Below are 17654 nucleotides of genomic sequence, written 5' to 3' on the forward strand. Positions count from 1 at the left end.
AAGATTTATTTATTTATTTTTAACAAAAGCTCATCTAAAAATCTCTGCTTTAGGGATCCCCTTAAAGAAACAAACTAAAGAACCCTTAATGTTGCTAGATGAAAACACTTTCCCCCTAATGGGATATGGTTGTTGTTTTGTCTTGGCAACCTTAAAAAATGTAATTGAGTAAAGATTTTAAAAAGCTATATTTATTAAAAATCAAAATGTCTCAAGTTTTATCCATTTATAGCTACATTTAATGTTCTGGGACATCATGAAACAAGCAAGTTCCTGTTATTATTCACATTACAAAGCAGATATGAACACACATTCCCTCACTCACCTCTTTTTTTTATTTTACCAAGAGACCAAAAACATCTAAAGTTCTTGGTCCTGAAGGCTTTCTCATGTCAGACTTGCCTTGGCCAGAGATGCAGCATGCTGCAGGTAGAACATGGAGGAGCTCAGAGTCATCAGTCCAATGGAGAAGAGAAGACGTTTTACTCTGCCACCTTAAAGCAACACAGAGAAAAACAAACAGCAGCAAATTTCATTTCACTGATACAGGAAATAATGAACTATAAATAAAAATGATCAAAGTATAAATCACAGTTTCACACATACCTTTGGCAAGGTAAAGTCTGAGGATTGCAGAAAACCCCACAGCACTGACACCTGGGTTTGCAGTCCATTAGAGCAATTCTTCTGTTTAGTAGCAGGAGGGAGCAGATAGACTTTCATAAAAGATGGAGCTGATGGAGTTCTGATGGTACTCACATCACGCATGGCTTTAAAGTCCTTTCTCTGACATGGCTGAAGGGTGAACTTGTACATCTCCACCCATAATGCACTGTCATCACTCTCTGACTTTGTTTCCATAAAAAACATATTTCCATGAGCTCAAACCCAGTACATGGCATGACTCTGCGTTTGAAGAGTGTCCATCTCAAGGGAAAGCTTCCCCTGTCCAGTCTCACCATCATGATCATATGGTCAACTGGAGGTCCGTAAGCAACCTGACAAACAATCATATGAGAAATAACAAATCAATTGTTAATTACCGGGTTCTCCTTAAGAGGCCCCAAGGAACATCTACCACTATTAGATCCCAAGGGAGGCCCGAAAGAGAGGATGAAGAACAATACTCCTCAGAAGCAAATTCAGGCCCTTCCAGGCCTGCCTCATCCCAACCTAAACAGGCTCTGAGGAAATTAAAGGAAAAAGAAAGCAGACTTGTGAAGGCAAGATATAACCGATGACACAGGAGATGAAGGAGAGGCCTCTGGCCTTCAATGGTTATCAGACTCCATGCTAAATACGCAGCAATATCAAATGTTAATGTCAGTGGTTAAGGACAGAAAACCTGGTGAGTCAAACACAGACTATGCCAAAAGACTGGAAAACAGGCACCCATACGGGCCTCCTAGAGCCTATGTAAATGGAAATGTGCTGACAAACAAAGAGAGTGTATTAAGAAGGTGGAAAGAGTACTTTGAGGATTTATTAAATGAGGAGAATCCAAGAGAGAAAAGGTCAGATTCAGTGGAGACAGCAAATCAGGAAGCAGAGTTGGTTAGTAAGGACGAGGTGAGGGCAGCCATGAAAAGAATGAAGACTGGGAAAGCAGTCGGACCAGATGGTATCCCGATTGAGGCTTGGAAATGTTTGGGTGAGATGGCTGTGGAGTTCCTAATGAGATTGTTTAATAAGATCCTAGAGAATGAGGACATGCCAAATGAATGGAGAAAGAGTGTGCTAGTCTCAATATACAAGAATAAGGGAGATGTACAGAGCTGCAGTAATTACAGAGGAATAAAATTGATGAGCCACACCATGAAGCTATGGGAAAGGGTATTGGAGGCAAGATTGAGAAGAGAGCAATCTGTGAACAGCAGTACGGGTTTATGTCAAGGAAGAGCACATCGGATGCAATTTTTGCTCTAAGAATGTTAATGGAGAAGGCCAGAGAAAGCTACATTGTGTGTTTGTAGACCTGGAAAAGGCATACGATAGGAGTGCTGAGATGAGTTATGGTATTGTATGATAGAGTGGAGTGAATGAGAAGTATATTAGAGTGGTGCAAGACATATGAGAACACTGAAACAGCAGTGAGGTTTGGAGTTGGAATGACTGAATGGTTCAAGGTGAAGGTGGGACTCCATCAAGGATCTGCTTTGAGTCCTTTTTTGTTTGCCATAGTGATGGATAGCTTGACGGATGAAGTGAGGCAAGAGTCACCATGGAACATGATGTTTGCGGATGATATTGTGATATGTGGTGAAAGTAGAAAGGAGGTTGAGTTGGGTTTGGAGAGATGGAGGTATGCATTGGAACGAAGAAGAATGAAGGTGAGCAGGAGCAAAACAGAATACATGTGCATCAGTGAGAATGGGGATGAGAGTGTAGTGAAGATGCAAGGAGCAGATGTAAAGAAAGTTGGTGAATTCAAGTACCTGGGGTCAACTGTGAAGGAAAATGGGGGCTGTGATAGTGAGGTGAGAAAGAGAGTGCAGGCAGGATGGAGCAGTTGGAGAAGGATTTCGGGAGTCATTTGTGATAGGAAAGTCCCAGCAAAAGTGAAAGGTAAGATGTATAAGAGAGTAGTGAGACCAGCTGTGATGTATGGATTGGAGACCGTACCCTTAATGAAGAGACAGGAGGCAAAGTTGGAGGTGGTGGAGTTGAGGATGTTAAGGTTTGCAATGGGAGTGACAAGGTTGGACAGGATAAGGAACGAGTACATCAGAGGGACAGCACATGTGGAGAGCTTGGGAATTAAGCTAAGAGAGATGAGACTGAGATGGTATGGGCACATCCTGAGAAGAGATGCAGAGCATGTGGGAAGGAGAATGTTGAGGATGGAGCTGCCAGGCAAACGAAAATGAGGAAGGCCAAAAAGGAGATACATGGATGTGGTGAGAGAGGACATGAAAGTGGCAGGTGTGGTAGAGAAGGATGCAGAAGACCGGGAGCAATGGAGACAAAAGATCCGCTGTGGCGACCCCTAATCAGGAGCAGCCAGAAGAAGAAGATGATCCTATAATAAACCAAGTGCTCAAATTCCTCAGAGGGTCTGCCATACAAATCCCTGTGACTCAGATGTTATAAAATGAAACACCTTCAGATTCAGCTGTCATATAAAGAAATGCAATCTCAAGCAATACAAACCAGGCTAGGAACAGATTTTTTGTTAGTTTTGATGGTTGTTGCCATTAAAGGATATTAAGAAGGTCCAAAATTTGTTCTCTCTATAGGCATAGAGATACTGATCAGGATAAATATGATGATGATGATGACAGTTAAACACTGACTATTTAAACCATGATGATGGTTTCATAATTTCATCCCTCCATGATGATGACCAGTTCAACACTAAGTTGGCTCGAGCAAAGATAGAAAAAATAAACCAATACGATTATCAGGAATTTCATGCTCAACCAATCTGATTTACTTGATCGAATAGTATAATTATCCTGACTAAAGCCTGTTGATAAAACAGCTGGTGACCAGTTATGAAAATCAAAGCTGTTTCTGTAGACTCAGCAATGGGGGAAAAAACTCAAAATAAATTCACAAATTTGCTGCAGCTCAGCAGTGGCCTCTTTCTCCTCAGAGAGCCCTCCAAATACAGACATGATTACTGTGCCAACCAGAAACATGTATTCAGTAAAATATAGTATTTAAATTTTACAAAAAGCTCTCAGCAAATCCAAAGTTAGCTTGGCTACACACACAACTGACATTCTCAGAATCCTAACGTTTACCAATAAACTTGCCAAGTCCTGACATCAAAATCTTGTGCATTTAAATTATAACAGAGGAGAATAAAACAAGCCACAAATATACAACTAATCCCATATTCCTCTATTGTGACTAATCCACCTTAAGGTTTGATGTTTGTATGCATGGTTCCCACGGTTTGAAATCGTTGAAAGTTTGTGAATTTGAGAAAAAAAAACTTGAGACCTTGAAAGTTTTTGAAAATATACATAAATAGACATGGGTCATTGAAAGTCCTTGAATTTATATATTTTGTGCAAAAATAGAAATTGAAGTCGCTGATATTTTGAAGTATTCTGATATTTTATTACTTATCATTAGTAAATAGGCCACATGCTGCTGTCTGCATGTGTCTCCCGCCGTTTGTGTGTCCTTGTTTCACAAATCAACTGCTTCAAGAAAGTGTGACGGTCAGCGTCATGTATGTCCATGAGTGATTGAAGTCGAATGATGCAGGTTAAACAACAGCAAGAAAGATAACATTAAGCAAACCTTTAGCTATGCCTGGAAAATGTCAATTCCAGGACTTGTGGCTCACCAAATACATTTACAAAGACTGACTCATTAAAGATCTGTGGGACATCCATATGGCCTGATGCAGAGCCTACAGTAAATCAATAAAAGTTCACTCCATGGGCAAAGCAGCTGTGATGAGTCATGCTGCTGGAGCATCATACAGGATTGCATGCTGCAAGGTAAAAGCAGGTAGGTCCTACCCCTGGTAACATGTTCCCAAGCACTTACCCCCTTCTTCTTAAAAGGCAATTTCAAACAATACCTCCTATTCTGAAACATGGCCGACTGCTCTGCTATTTCCAGGAACCTGTGATCTTCTCTGGACATTTCCTTCTCCTCCCTGGTCTTTTCATTAAACTCATGGTTGTACTGATCAACATTTTCTCCAATTTACACAGAGAAATCCTGTTCGCTGTAACAGAAAGAAACCATTGCTCCAAGTTGTCATCGTTTCTAGCCAGTGGACCATTGATGACCCATCCCAGCAATGTCCTAATGGCATTCCCATTCCCACAGCTGTTGATGACCTCCCAAGTTTCCATTATCTTGGGAGCATTGATACCAATTAACAGCTCAACATTTGCCTTAATGCTTGGGATGTGCACCTTTGACAAATATGGCCACTTAGCCAGGTCTTCGGGAGTTACCAGATCATCTACAGTAACAGGCATTTCCTTCTGTGTAAGAACCTCTGGAAGGATGTGAAAATCATTGCTGTCCATACCAGTTATCTCTAAAGCAGTCAAAGAATAAGCTGGAACAATTTTTTGTAGGTGCATTTGGTAATTATTAAGTGATCTCATTAAATCAGTCTCATTAAATTTGAAGGTTAATAATTAAAAAGAATCAATCCCATTGAATCATTTAATTTGAATCATTTGAATTGAATCATACCATAGAATCAGTCTCATTGAATCGTTTGAAGTGAATCATTCAAATGAATCATTCAAGTGAATCATCTAGTGAATCATACCATTAATCCTGGTGCTTAATAATAAATTACCAAACAGCTAAATTATGGTATATTTCAAATTATGATCACTTACCGTATTACATAACTTGTATGCACCTTTCTGAATTCTTTGGGAGATTGGGTGACTTCGGAAATATTGGAACACCAACAAAATGAATTACACACAGCTTTGATAATAAATGGATTTATTATAACAAAGATAAAATTGGATAATCAATATATACAAGCAGTGAGGTGTGTGTGTGAGAGAGGAGGCCTAGCTTGGTTGCTAGCTAAGACAAAGGAATGTTATCTAAATAGAACAAAGGATTAGCTCTATTGCTAATGTGTGCTTGTGTGTGTGTGTGTGTGTGTGTGTGGGAAGGACCTGACCATGTGTTTAGCCTTGTGTAGCGAACTACACGTGGTGGAGGCCTAGATTAGCCTTGTGTTGCTAATGTGTGTTTGTGAAAGGCCCTATGGCCTAGCTAAAGTGTGTTTGTTAGGCCTGGTGAGGCCTACTGAGCACGTGTTGCTAAAGACAAAGGAATTAGCCATAGCTAACTAGGGTGTGTTTGTGAGTGGCCACGTGGCCTGAACAAAAAGCTAGCCTGTGGATTTCTAGCTGAGGTGTGGTTTATCAGGCCTGATGGCCTGCTGAGCATGTGGTAGGCCTTGATTAGCTTTGTGTTGCTAAGCAGACAAAGGGAAGCTGTAGCTAACCCACTAGCTCATAATACTGAATCCACTGAAATCTTGATGAGATCAAGATGTATAATAATGAAATTAAAATGTTAGTAAGAATAAGAGAGAAAGAAGCATGCACAGCCTTTCTAATGAAATTATTGAGATTACACGAACAAGATAAATCAATTCAACACACTGTGTCTACAGTGTAATAGATAAACCTGGGTTTAAATTCACACTTTCAATAAAGCACATTCCTAAGACTAGCTTTAATTATGCCCAAATGCCAAAATCTTACTTAATCCTGCCTTTAGCAAGATATGAAGAAATATTCGCCGTTGGAGCACGTGAGCCGCTCGTGATGGAGGCGTAGAGAACTTTCTGGTCCAGCGGAGCACTTGGGTGGTTCCCGTGGAAAGCAGAGGATTCTTGGTCCGAACTTCAGCATTCGTGAGGAGAAGTCTCTGATCAGAATAATATGCACAGCGCTTTTGAGTTAAAAAGGATTCAATCGCTTCTTAACTTTTAACTAAAAACTGCGTTTGAGCGGCAGTCATGACGTCACTTCTAATACGAATGAACCGGCTGTAACTCAGGTTGAGTTTAAAGATCGCGCGACTCTGGAGTTTACCTTGGCCAAGGGTAAGAAAGAAATCGCGCTAAATCGTGGATCTTGCAAGAAAGGAAGAAAAAAGAAAAGACGTCTTTATCTGGTTGCCCGAAAAGAGCAATCTCTGTGTCCAGACTCCTTGGAGTCCAGGCGGAAAGAGAAAGAGCTAGGAGTGTCCTTGTGGTTCATGCCCTCCTGGGGGATGACGTAGATGATCCCGCCCCGGCGTGACGCAGGTCAACGCAGAAGTGGGCTGATGGGAAATGTAGTTTCTTAGTGGAATGTACCTACACTTTTCTTGGCCCATTGTCCACAAAAGGAGGATAGTTCTTCTGCCTGTAAAATTCAATTTCTGCATTAGATGTTCTGAGTAAAATGTAGCCAAGCTACTGGCATCCAGGAAGGCAAATGAATGTATAAGGCGATTCCCCTTTGTTAATTTCACCTTTACAGGTAAAATGGATCGAGTACATTAGTCCTTACCGGCCCCTGTAAGGCTACGTTTTGAGTGAGATCAGCTGATCATTGGATGGTTCCTCTAATTGTTCCAGAGTTGCAAGATGCCCCTTAATATGAAGCACAGTAGGATGAGTTTGAGTGCATACTTTACACATCAAGCACTGTTGGCAATCATGGCTCATATGTCCAGAACCTAAACATGCAAAGCAAACTCCCCTTTCCTTCAGGAAGATTATCTTTTCCTTGTGCCCCTTTCTCTGGAACTGCTTACACTCATCCAAAGTGTGACTATGAGCACAACAAAGACATTAAACTCCTTTAGATGTCTCTAAATCTGAAGTTGGTTCAAGAACTCCCTCAGACAAATCCATAGATGTTACTGTTGTGGCAACAGTATGTCCTTTTATTCTATCCCTGGGCTGTGATTTAAACTTGGTGGGATTCTTTTTCCCAACAGCACCAAATGATGGATCCTGTATGTCACCAAACAAAGGATCGGAGAGAATTTTGACTCGTCGTTCAATGAATGTAACCAGATCACTGAAACGAGCTCTGTGGTTAGGTGTTTCCATTATTTCATGTGCTTTAGTCCTCCATCACTCCCTCATCTTTAAAGGTAACTGTGGTCCTCATATTCACTGGCATGTCCAGCTCTTGAACACATGGCAGCTCCTCTATTACTTTACAGCAACCACACAAGAATAAGGAGTAGGCTTGAAGTGATTTAACATCCTCAGATTGTATTGTTTACCATGCCAGAGCTCTTTTCATATAGGCAGTTGCAAGTTTATATGGATTCCCAAAGTGTTCCTGTAAAAGATCCCTTGCCACTATATAGCCTCGCTCAGGAGCTATTTGCTGACAGCTGCACATTAGTTCTTGTGATTGTCCTCTCATAAACTGCTCCAAATAGTACAAGCAGTCTGCCTTTCCTGCCTTCTGCTCCACTCCTTGTTCAAAGGCTTTGATAAATGCCCTGTACTGGAGTGGATACCCTTCAAATATGGGAATTTCTCGGGGTGGCAGGGACAACGTGTGCTGTTGTTGCACTAAAGATGCAGTTATGTCGTTTTCCCTGTGCATGATGGTAAGGAGGTCACTAGATGAATATTGATGATTTTGCTGATGATATGAGAATTGCTTCTGCTCACTCTCCACTGGTGCCATTGTTGGCTGGTGACAAATTTGTTGTAATGTTCCCATAGTATTGGTTTCTTGCTGTTGCTCTTTGGGATTGTGCCACTGCTTTGAGGCAGCCTCACACCAGTGTTCCACTTCCTTTCTCCGGACATCCAGTAATTGTGGGTCATTAGATGGAAATGATACCTTCATCGCACTGATTTGTTGTTTTGACTTCCAAAATCCCAGATTGTGTTCCTTCACTATAGGATTTAAGACAGTGATGGATTGCCGCTTCCATTTTTCCCTTTCTAGATAGGAGTTCATGCCAGCTGAGGGTGCTTGAGAACTTTTCAGATCTGAGGCCTGCAGTACAGCCAGTTTAGCAGTTGATGCAGCCAGTTCAGTTTCATCTCAGTTAATTCTATGATAAATTGGGCAGAAACATTATCCTTCACAATAAAATGAAATATTTTCAAAAATATCAACAGTTGCCCAGAAGACTTTAAGTTTATCATTCATTCATGTATTTATCTCATCTCATCTAATCGCATTATCTCTAGCCGCTTTATCCTGTTCTACAGGGTTGCAGACAAGCTGGAGCCTAGTATTTATTTACAGTGATACCACTAACGCGCTACTTAGTAACGCGTTACTGTAGTCGGACTACTTTTTTCAGTAACGAGTAGTCTAACGCAGTGCTATTTCCAAACCAGTAGTCAGATTTAAGTTACTTATCTAATACACTGTGCGTTACTATTTTTTCGTTTCGGGGCGACGTAGGTTATTTATTTATTTATTTATTTTTTGGCGACCTGGGTTATGTGACACGTTTCCTATGAGGTTACATCATCTCCTCTCTGCGCACGAGACAGATGTAAACAATGGAGGGAGAGAGGTACGCCTTTTGCACCTGGAAATACAGACATTATTTTGATTTTATTTCAGCTAAGGATGGCAACATAAAGGTTTGTTGTACACCTCTGTGCTGGCGACAAAGTCTTGTCTGCCTTCAAGAATACAACATCAAACCTAAAGAAACATCTAGAGACACAGCATGGCACAACCACGTTAACAGAGCAGGTCCCGCCCAGTGCGAAGAAAACAAATGAAGGAGGTCCCACACCCTGCAAACAAAGTTGGACTTCGGTTCAAAACCAGTAAGTGGGGCAGAGTTAAGTAGATTGGTTGGGCAGTATGTGGTTGAAGAAATGCCACCCGTGAACACCATTGACTCGCCCTCGTTTTGTGCCATTATATCCAAGATCCCTACCAGCAACGCCACTGAGCTGCCTCACAGAACATCTTTTTCTAGTTACTTGGATAAGCAATATGCAACGATGGAGACAAATCTGAAGGCCGCGCTGAATGAGGTCGACTTTGTGTCAACAACAGCGGATATTTGGACAGCTAACAATAAAAGCTACATGGGAGTAACACTTCACTGGATTAGTAGAGCCACATTAGAGCGCAACAAGGTTGCATTAGCATGTCGGAGAATTCGTGGTCGACTCGGCAAAGTTAAATGAAGTCAAGACTGTCTTATTTTATTTTTATAAGAAGTGTTTGTTAAATTAAGACTGTCAAGAAAGACTGTCTATTTTATTTTTTATAAGAAGTATTTAAGTTAAATGGAGTCAAGAAAGACCATTTTATTTTTTTATACTGTTGTTTCATAAAACCACTTCTTGCTGCTCTAATGCTGAACAACAACAGGTTCAATAAGATGTTCAATATATGCCCATAAAATGTTCATTCATGTAGATAACTGCCATTAGATTAGTTAAATTAAGTCAAAACTATTTTATTTTTTTAAGAAGTATTTATGTTAAATGAAGTCAAGAAAGACTATTTTATTTTTATAAGAAGTTTTTATTTTAAGTAAAGTCAAAGACTGTCTTAATTCTTTTCTAAAAACATGTAGGCCTATTTCTTTCAGGAAATAGTTTTCAAATATCAGTGTAATTTTCGATGTTCCAGTTAAAATGAATGTCAATAAAGTGAGTATTGGCAAAACTGGTAGTCATTTTTATGTTATGGGAATGGGGGATCATTTGCTGCTAAAAGTAACTAATAAAGTAACTTGTAATCTAACTTAGTTACTTTTGAAAGCAGGTAGTAACTTAACTAAGTTTCTTTTTAAAGAAGTAGTCAGATTACTGTTTCAAAGTAACTATGGCAACACTGTTTATTTATTAATTTATTAGTTTGCTTGTTTTACTGAGACATGGTCAAGTCCCAGGATGAGCCAAAGAATGCAAAGGAAGCCAGTATTAAGTGGAAGGAACTTGGAAGTTTGTTTGTATTCGTGATCTGCGTCCTAGACCCTCCAATTTCCCTCTTCTGGTATATGACTGGAAAGGATTTCTCTTGGAAGGTGCATTCCCTGGAAGGGGCCCTCTTTGATTAGAAGGCTAGAATCATCTCATCTCATCTCATCTCATTATCTCTAGCCGCTTTATCCTTCTACAGGGTCGCAGGCAAGCTGGAGCCTATCCCAGCTGACTACGGGCGAAAGGCGGGGTACACCCTGGACAAGTCGCCAGGTCATCACAGGGCTGACACATAGACACAGACAACCATTCACACTCACATTCACACCTACGGTCAATTTAGAGTCACCAGTTAACCTAACCTGCATGTCTTTGGACTGTGGGGGAAACCGGAGCACCCGGAGGAAACCCACGCGGACACGGGGAGAACATGCAAACTCCACACAGAAAGGCCCTCGCCGGCCCCGGGGCTCGAACCCAGGACCTTCTTGCTGTGAGGCGACAGCGCTAACCACTACACCACCGTGCCGCCAGGCTAGAATCAATGTGCTCTTTATTCACAGCTGGACACTTCACATCGCAAGACGTTCTCGCCCACCTTTCGACTCACTATGTCATGAATCTTGTTGAGAGACATTGAGAGTGTGTTGGTAATTTGGTATGCCAAAGCACTAAACCCAAGGTATACTCAGCCCAAATGTGTGGATTCCCCAAAAACAGACTTTTGTGAGAAAAAAGTTGCGCCTTAATATTCTCCCTAAACATAGCTTGATGTTTGAGATCACAAGATGGCATTCCAGTAACCATGTGTAGAACTTTGTGCGGGTGGGTGGAGCACAGAAGTACGGCAGGCCAGAACTGAGTTTCCAAAAACTCTTTATTAACACTTCATCGTTTTCACTCTCCCAGACACTCAAACACACGCGCGCACACACGCATCAGCTGTCTGGTTGGGGAGAGAGCTCTCTTCCTCTGCTCTCTCTCTCCTTATATTGGGCATGGTCACTGAGAAGACACACAAACACAGGTTAATTGACATCAGGTGTAGTGATTCTGCCACTTACCTTCCCTGACTCCGCCCTCTGGTTGCAGACCGACGCTTGACCATGCCCCCGCTGCCACACCATGACAGGAAGCTTGGTCATGGTGACTGGCGTCTGAACAAAAAGGCCCTTGTTCAGAGAAGGATGACATGACAGAAAAGCAACTCTCACACCTAAATCGAGATCATATTACCAAATGTTAAAATGCGCAATATATAAGTAATAAACATTATTATTATTATTATTATCATATCCCTGGATCAACAAGCCCAATCGCCTGTTGTGCTGTGTTTGCTCAAGGTACTTTTGTTTTTGCTCATTTCTAGTTGCATAACCGCCTGAACATCAATATGACTCTGGGTGTCTTAGGGCCCGTTTACACGAGGACGCTGTCGGGTAAAAACGACTAAATATTTTATCGGAAGTGCCTTTCGTCTACACGGGGACAGCGTTTCCGAGACTGAAAAACGGAAAAAATTGAAAACGCCTTCCAAAGTGGATAAGTTAAAAACAGCCCCTGTTGCATATCCATCTAAACTATCCAATACGCGAAACTCTGCTCGGATCTGCTCACGCCGGGTATGCGTTTACATCATACATATGTCATACTGTACATGCCAGCCTGGGAAGTAAGAAAGTAAGTAAAAAAGTAAGAGCATGTCTGATTACATCGATCCAACGGACCTTCAAGCTGCTCTGGCAGCTTTAATAAACATCCAGGAGTCCTTCGAACATCTATACCGAATCTGCACATATACCGTTAATGAACAGAGGCGGGTATAGTATGCTCTTACTTTTTTACTTACTTTCTTACTTACCATAGCCAGAGTAGTCAAAGTTTTCGCGGCGCAGATGTGCAGATCAGACAAGACGAAAGACGTTGCGCATGCGTGCAGACATAGCGGAGGTCTTTCACAGCACCACCTAGCCGCCTGGCATGCACATCTGTGACAGAGCGCAATGCGTCTGTCACTAAACAGCGGTTCCTCTCGCTGGTCATGTTTCAATGGTCAAGTGCAATGGACTAAACCACAGTTGCAAAGACATTCCAAATACAATCTGTGTTGTATGTCTGTTGTGGGTTTGGTAATGGGGGCTTTACAAGTATGTTTTGTTATGGGTACATTTGTTACAACTTTTAGATATGTAAACCTGAAATGTTTGGTACATGTGTTCATAGTAAAAGACGCGACACAGGTTTAAACAGCGCAAGCATTTATTAGTTTTCACTATAAACAATAGCGTGTAAAGATTCATTAAGTGCGCACGCTTAACATCTGAATCCTTTTCTGCTAGAGTTTATCTAACATCAGCCAGAAATGTTTGTAGCCATTTACCTGCTGTAGTCTTCCGGGTGCGGGACCAAACCAGAGTGCAGGTCTGAAAGCGCTTTTCAAGGTTTCTTCCGCGATGCGCGGGAAAGCAGCTCATTAGAGCGGAGAGAAATGGTCTAAAAATCTTACGTAGTGTTTGTTGTAATACTTAAGGTCTGCACATTGTTGTAGGAATGTAATGCATGCAGTGAAAATGTTTAGAACTGTTAAAATCTGTCTAGATGTGTTGACTGATTTTAATTGTGTTAAGACTGTGCCGTAGTCTTTTAAATATGCGCTGCACTGTTCATTGGGGGGATGGCCTCTGCAGGGAGAGGACACATGACTTGAGCTCTGTGTGAGTAATGCCAGAGTAGCCTAGCTTGCGTGGGCATTTTGTCCCAGAATTTTTTTTATTTGGTTTTGTCATCAGTGGGTTTTTTTTTTTGTTGTCCTGTTTGTGTTAACTGCCGGCTTAAGAATAAAAAGAAAACTATTTCGTACAAGAATTTTCCTTGTTTTGCTCATCATTCTGACTGACTACTCCATCCGCTCGGCACACTCTATTACAACATCCAATTGAATTCCACACATTTATGCGTCACCGTATAGACGCAGATTTCCTCCTTGAAAACGGTCGTGTAGACGCGAAAAAAAGTGAGAACGAAAACTGACTTTTGCGTTTTTGTTTCAGACCGTCCCCGTGTAAAGTGGGCCTTAGAAAGATTTCAAATCCTTTAGAATTCAGTTCAAACCTTAATCCAACGCAGTAGACGTTTCAGTGTAGTGGTACATGTTCCTGTCAAAATGATTTGTGCTTTTGTATTCAGAGAGCCAAGTGACGTGGTCTCTTGGGACGTGAATCTCTTAGTGTATGTAATGGCTTATTGTAATGCTTTAAAATGAATATATATCATTAGTAACGACCAAAATTAATTAATAAAGCAGGGGAAAAATAATATTAATTATTTGCTATTTCATTATCAAGCACAAAACTATCGATAAATCGCAGCTTCCAGATCCCAGAAAAAGGCAGCCTTGCCCCAGGGCTCATTTCGCATGACGTCACACACGGAACCCCGGTTATCTGGCTCATTTCGGTTCATCTGACTCTGTTCTTGTTTATTCGCTGAAATTGGATATTGTTGTTGGAATCTTACAAAAATAATGATGAGAAAGTACTGCGTTGTATTTGGATGTTCAAATTCATATACAACAGGACATTCAGTTCACAAATTTCTGAGAAATGACACTAATCTAAAGCGACAGTGGGTGAGGTTTGAGCAAAGAAGTGGGCAGATTTCGTGTTGTGTACTAATAATAAATCTGATTCATCAAGTGTTCACCACCACCAGCAAGACCACATGGGATTTATTGGAGCAAAAAGAACCCCATTGATTAAATAAATTACATTTGATCTGACATTTGGACAGTTCATTGATTCCCCTATTATCTCTCTCTATCTCTCTCTCTCTCTCTCTGTCTCTCTCTCTCTCTCTCACACACACACACACACACACAATGCACCAGACGCAGGATTATGAGCAAAATTTACACTCACGACATCTGATCTTATAATTTCTGATGCACTTTAACCGGAAGAAAAATGCGTGCGCGCAATCATCATCATAAATTATTAACTGAAACGTGTTAAATGCTCTCAGATTGCAATATTGCAAGACTTGATTTGTTTTTAGTTTTTTTTGTTGATGAAAACAAAATGAAAGGTAACCACTGCATTCTGCACATCTCTCTATCTCGCCATCTTACGTGTGCTACAGAGGAAGACTGTCATGAACTGAGTGAACTGGCAGTTTCTCATGTTGGGGGCTTGAAAAGATAACCATTTACTCTGGAATATCCTTGATAACCTTCTGCCCCTTCATCCGACATACAGTATAAGAATCCCAGTCATATCAGAATTCTTTCCAAAGCATGATTCCATGGGGGCGGCACGGTGGTGTAGTGGTTAGCGCTGTCGCCTCACAGCAAGAGGGTCCAGGTTCGAGCCCCGTGGCCGGTGAGGGCCTTTCTGTGTGGAGTTTGCATGTTGTGTCCGTGTGGGTTTCCTCCGGGTGCTCCGGTTTCCCCCACAGTCCAAAGACATGCAGGTTAGGTTAATTGGTGACTCTAAATTGACCGTCTTTACATATATATAAAATGTCATTCAGACATGTGACATTTGACTACTTGGGGATGGGAACTATTGAGTTTGCATGTTCTCCCCGTGTCCGCGTGGGTTTCCTCCGGGTGCTCCGGTTTCCCCCACAGTCCAAAGACATTCAGGTTAGGTTAACTGGTGACTCTAAATTGACCGTAGGTGTGAGTGTGAATGGTTGTCTGTGTCTATGTGTCGGCCCTGTGATAACCTGGCGACTTGTCCAGGGTGTACCCCGCCTTTCACCCATAGTCAGCTGGGATAGGTTCCAGCTTGCCTGCGACCCTGTAGGACAGGATAAAGCGGCTAGAGATAATGAGATGAGACTGAACTGGCTGCATCAACTGCTAAATTGGCTGTATTGCAGGCCTCAGATCTGTAAAGTTCTTCTCAAGCACCCTCCGATGGCATGAACTCTTATCTCGAAAGGGAAAAGTGGAAATGGCAATCCATCAACATCTTAAATCCTATAGTGAAGGAATACAATCTGTGATTTTGGAAGCCAACAAATCAGTGCGATGAAGGGATCATTTCCATCTAATGACCCACAATTACCAGATGTGCAAAGAAAGGAAATGGAACAGTGGTCTGAGGCTGCCTCAAAGCAGTGGGACAATCCCAATGAGCAACAGCAAGAAACCAATACTATGGGAACATTATAACAAATTTGTCGCCAGCTAACAATGGCGTCAATGGAGGGTGAGCAGAAGCAATTCTTATATCAGGAAAGTGGTCAATATTCATCTAGCGACCTCCTTACCATCATGCACAGACAAAATGACATAACTGCATCTTTAGTGCGACAACAGTACATTGTCCCTGCCACCCCAAGAAATTCCCATATTTGAAAGGAATCCACTCCAGTAAAGGGCATTTATCAAAGCCTTTGAACAAGGAATGGAGCAAAAGGCAGGAAAGGCAGACTGCTTGTACCATTTTTGGGGGTCAAGGATCACTGGAGGAGTAGTACCTTTCTTAGTTGCCTTCTGCAGGCGTCCTAGACTGGTCTCCCCATATCCAGCACCTTGTGAAGCGCAAAACATGGTCACTCAAGACTTGACCACACTAGCCTCTCCAAGGTGAAGACCGACCATGTGTCCTACCCGTGGTGCTCCTGTTTCCAACGCAGAACATGGCGGATCTTGGGGAGTAAACCCTGAAAACAAATCCCACCACACATCTTGGTGGGCAACAGGCAACCCTGCGACCATGTCAGCTAGGCTGTCCCATCGAGTAACAGGGTTGTCTGCCAAGGGGCACTATTTTGCGCTGTTTAGTGCTGACATCATAGGTGCAGCCTTACATTTATGAGAGGAGTACTATAGAAGATTTGGTAAATGCTACTGCGTACGAGGTAACCGATGCCCCACGTCGTATGGCTGTGGAGGAAAAAATGCGAAGTCCATACAGAGATAAACACACTGAAGTCACAGCTAGAGATAGAGAAATTTTGAATTTGGTAGCGTGGAATGTCCGAACTACTAATGACAGTGAGGGCAGCATAAGGCCAGAGCGTGCCACTGCAATTATTTGCAGAGAAGTTGAAAAAGCAAACGTAGATATATGCGCCTTGAGTGAAGTTTGACACCCAGGCTCTGGCAACATCAAGGAAAAGAGCCCCACCCTCTTTTGGAGTGGTGGTACAGAAAGATATGCTGGTGTTGGTTTTGCCATCTCCAACAAGTTTGATCATATCACTCCTGTACCTATAAATGACAGTTTAATGACAGTCCGTATTCCACTCAAGGACAATAACCACCTCAATCTGATCAGTGTCTATGCACCCACTATGCAATGTACCACAGTTGAAAAAGAGAGTCTCTACGAGAAACTCAGTGAATGTATTGAAAAAGCGAAAGGTGACAACATAATTGTCCTCAGCGACTTTAATGCTCGTGATGGGAAAGACCGGCAGTTATGGCCTTCTGTCATTGGAAAGCATGGAACTGGCAAAATGAACTCGAATGGCCTAATGCTACTGGGGTTTTGCACTCTATCATCTCTCAATCATGGGAACCATGTTCCAATTGAAAGATCACCTCAAAAATACCTGGCAACACTTGCATTCAAAACACTGGCACCAAATCGATCACGTGCTAGCTGATAGAAATGCCAGACAGTTTATTAATGTCACTAAGATCAACCCCAATGCAGACTGCTTTACGGATCATAAACTTCTCATTGCCAAATGCTGCTTTGTGATCAAGAAGAGAAGAAAGACAAAACCACCCCCAAGACCAGACACCTCACTAAATGCTGAAAAGAAAAATAAGCTAGAACTTTTCCTGGAAACAACGGTCCCCAGCTGTGAAAAATCCTGGGACATTTTGAAGGAGGTGCTACAAAATGCTGCAAAGCATGTCTTTGAAAAGAGAAAGAAAAAGAATGCTGACTGGTTTGACGATCAAGACGATGAGATTCAAAGGCTTCTTAAGGAAAAGAAAATATGTGGAGACAAGTGTGAACTTGGAGTGCATGGAGGTGGTACTCTGCGATCTTTCTTGTTATCTATCTTCAATCTTCTGTGGTCAACAGAAGACTTACCATCTGACTGGATTGATGCCAACATCTGCATCTTGTTCAAAAAAGGCGATCGTAGTCAATGTGGAAACTACCGCGGGATTTCTCTGCTCAGTGTCTTTGGAAAAGCTTTTGCTGACATTCTCCTACAGCGACTTCAACATCTGGCTGAGTCAATTTTACCTGAATCTCAATCAGGATTCAGGAAAAACAGAAGCACTGTCGATGGCATCTTTACACTT

The 17654-nt window shown here is 41.8% G+C and overlaps 1 pseudogene; it reads right to left on the minus strand.

Annotated features, from left to right (window-relative positions):
* Positions 1-17654, minus strand: part of LOC132867666 (zinc finger protein 585A-like) — a 418000-nt pseudogene that overhangs the window by 315327 nt on the left and 85019 nt on the right.

Source organism: Neoarius graeffei, chromosome 19, assembly GCF_027579695.1.
Source record: "Neoarius graeffei isolate fNeoGra1 chromosome 19, fNeoGra1.pri, whole genome shotgun sequence".
NCBI classification, from domain to species: Eukaryota; Metazoa; Chordata; class Actinopteri; order Siluriformes; family Ariidae; genus Neoarius; species Neoarius graeffei.